Genomic DNA, 3,824 nt, shown 5'->3' with positions numbered 1-3,824 from the left:
TCATTGGTTTGCTTGTTTAATAAAAATATTTTCAGTTTTAGAAATATCAATAAGAAAGCATCGATTTGTTGCAATATTTCTTTGAGATTTCTACTTTTTCTTCATAGAAGTGTAGGAATGTACACCTCATGTTCATGTGTTTGATACTGACGATCGCAAACGGAAAAAATAAACAGCCAAGGGATGCCAGGGCAGAGAAGCAAAATGTAGCAATCTTCTGACAGACAGCAACAAGTGCAAAAAAGTTAACAGAATATTAAAGTACAAATCTGACACAATAATATAGAATTATTATGAACTGAAGGAACTAAGCAGGTGATAGATAAGGAGTAGCATAAAATAGTGCTTTAAACACAGAATTAAGAACAAGAATTGCTTAAGATTAAGAAAAATTTAAAGAAGTATTGTTTGAAGAACTTAATGGAACATATTAATGAGAATAAAAACTTTAGCTTAAAAGAAGAAATATGAAATTAAAATATTGAGTAAATTTAAGAAAGTATTTCAAGAACAGTACTTATGTATTTCAGCACATTTTTGATGCACGAGTTTGAATTCTTCAGCTAGGGATTGCCGCCTGAGCGGAGAGTACACAACGGCAAACAAGAGATATCACTGAACAGCCTATTTCAAGAACAGAATAAAAATTAATGGAACATATTAATGAAAAAGTATGGCTGACAGTTCAATGCAAGCCTCTGCATGAAGCTAGGCCAGGGGCACCTTCCAGTGCTGCTGTGCACACTTTGGAAGCTCCTGTGATATGTTCTACCCTTTTACACAACATTCATTTTATTAATTCTCTTCTAATATCACGTTTTACACTCCAAAAAGTACGTCAGTCATTAGTTTTATTCACAAATATCACAGCCTTCTAAAAATTCAACTTTTATTTTAGCCCTGAATGTAGTAAATGTGAAGCAATTATTTGCGAGACTGATATTTTGTTGAAAAAAGTTGCACTATCTTAATTGTTTCTAACACTGCACTTGAAATTTCACTTTGACTTCCAATACGTCACTGAATACTGGTAATTCAGTCTGGGGTTTGATCCCATAAATGGGCTGGCTGCATGGGCGTTTTCATGGTTTTCCCCATGTGCAACATGGATATGAGCCAGTTTTCCTTAGAAAGTACTCCCCAAAAGCACCCCTTTGTTTAAGCAGATAGCCCTTGAGTGCTTTGCCATAGTCAAATAAACCAATCTAATGCTTTTGATTAACAAAGTTTCATTTCTGAGTGTGCAATGCAGCACTGGTTTGACATTCAAAATGATGCCCAAGTTCACTAAACCAATGGAAATCATTAAATCTAAGATGACATTTAAGAAAAGTAATACTAAAATAAAATAAACAAATATTTAATTTAATCTTATCTTACACGCATGAACGAGAGTGGCTAGTATAAATAGAAATGCAGAGGAAAAGATAAAGGAAAGACATAATCATTTGGATCAGAAGTTCCTTCCAGTTTTAGCATCAGACAAGTGTTTTTCTGCAGCTTCTTCTAATCCTTTCTGTTTCTCTTTGTACCACTCTGTCTGAGACTCACCTGGCCTTCATTTACTCAAAATTTCTCCAACGTTTTGTAGTTGTCTACATTTGTAAGTCCAACATAGCACTGTTATTGAAAATTCTCATGCTGTAGCTTGTTATTGCTTTATCATTATGTGAAGAACTTTACATCTTGCATCATTCTGCAAAAATATTACAAGTCAAAGAACTAGGATTATATTCTGTTGCAATTCTTTCTTCTTGTGTTCATTTTTATGGTACTCTAGTAACTCTTTGATGCCTCCAACCTTAACAACCACTCACAGGGGTTTATCTAGAGATACAATATCAGTTAACAAAAAATCTCTCAATGCCAAAGCCTTCAGAATATCTGCATGCAGCAGCAAAACCTAACCAAATTTCCACCAGGTGGAATTAATGGTCAAGTAAATCACCTGCTATCAGGATTTGCTAATTTCAGTTAAACAAGAAAAAAAATTAAAACGATGTTTCTAGAATTCCATAAGTGTTAATTCTGTATAAGAGGTTAGCTCAAAACACATTTCAAAATCCTTTGTTGCTGACTTGTGTGTTTATAACTCGAAGCATCATTTGTCATCTCAGATATTTTTTTCACATAATTTGCAAGTGATAAGAGGACTTTGTGATCTGAGGTTCCACTGCACAATTTTTTAATCATTTAACAAATGTACAATAACAGATTTTAAATTTCTCAAAATTATATCATACTAAACTTACTTTGAATTTCCTTAACATATATATATATATATATATATATATATACTTTTTTTTGTATTAGACTTCTAGTGTGTTCTTGAAGTACAATAGGCAAACAAAAGTTACAAGTTAGGTGAGTTATAAAAAGGTTCATATTTGCAATGCTTATAACTTGTGTTTGTAACACTAGTGTTAGAGAACTAGTACCAAGCATATATGATGGAAATGTTAATATAAAGAAATTCATTCTGTAATATGGTACAAAAAATAAATAAATGAAAAATTTGCTAATTAATTAGATTAAAAGTTTTTAAATTTTAGTTAAATTAAAACTGTTTACATTCTAATAAATTACACTGAATATCATGTACCTTTAATTAGTTTAAATAAATCAGTTTCACTCTTGTAAAAATTTTGTGAAAAAGTTAGAAACTGCATCAAGTATTTTATTTCCATTGATAGAGATTGCCAAGAAAAATGGTTAAAAAATTAGTTTTAGAGAAATTCTGCTTCAACAAATGGGCACCCCATTGGATTTAGAGCTGAATATGCTCCCATAAAATTAAGTTTGTTAATTAAACCCTTCGCGCCGCGTAGCGCAAACGCGCGCTTATCGCTGAGGCCGGCAGTGTCTTATGCGATCGTCTGTCCAGGGCCAGGGGCTTTTTTGCTGCTAAGCCTAAATCCATTAAATTTCCGAAATATCAACGCATTGTTTAATAATGCTCTAGAGAGTATTTAAACAGCTTATGCTTTATAGATATTTTTATACTATATACTTTAATTACCTTATTTCTTGTTTAAATGCATATTTTACACATTTTATTTTCATTACTCACCATTTTATGACTTTTAACATCTGAAAACTAAATATATTACTTAAAATTCTGTTTTCGTATGAAAAAATTTGAAAACAGGGATCTACACACAGTCCTACATTACATTCCTTGCATCTACGTTACTCATTTGCCGTTTTGGAGGACTTTTCCGGGAATGTGAACAAACGAAGCATCGTCGTCTCATTTTCTTATTAGTCTCTTCTGAACAAAGTTTTGGAAAATGTCTTTCAGTTAATCTTTCAGAATCAATATCAGAATTTCAGAATCAATATCTGAAATATTTTGCATCATTTCTGCTATTTCATGCTCTGTTAAACATGTTCGACGCTTCGACACTGCAACGGTAAAAACAGAAAGAATTCACGTCTAACAAGATCTAATTATTTTCTAAAAACTGAACTGCAAACCGAAATACCCAATGCTTTAGCGCAAATGAAACTTCTCTACTTACAGTAAACAACTACCACGTGCGAATAAAGTGCGATTTAAAGAGATGTCATAAATCATGCCATTCGAAAACATTTATTTTCCCGTTTGTTTATATAATCAAAAACACGTGTATGTGAGTCATGCTTCTCTCATTTCGAGTAGAAGGTCTAATGTACATATATCTGAAACCATATGGACATACAGTGCCATCTTGTGGCAGAAATTATAGTTTTTCAAACATTCTAGGACACTGGCACAAATACGTGACAGTCGGTAGTGAACAGGAAAATGCTCTGGCACGCCTGTGTGTCGGCCGGGAGGTGAG

The sequence above is a fragment of the Stegodyphus dumicola genome, chromosome X1, assembly GCF_044657685.1.
Source record: "Stegodyphus dumicola isolate Sdum_Otavi_A_Nest chromosome X1, ASM4465768v1".
NCBI classification, from domain to species: Eukaryota; Metazoa; Arthropoda; class Arachnida; order Araneae; family Eresidae; genus Stegodyphus; species Stegodyphus dumicola.
The sequence above is the reverse complement of the archived record's forward strand: the minus strand, read 5'-3'. Positions refer to the sequence as shown.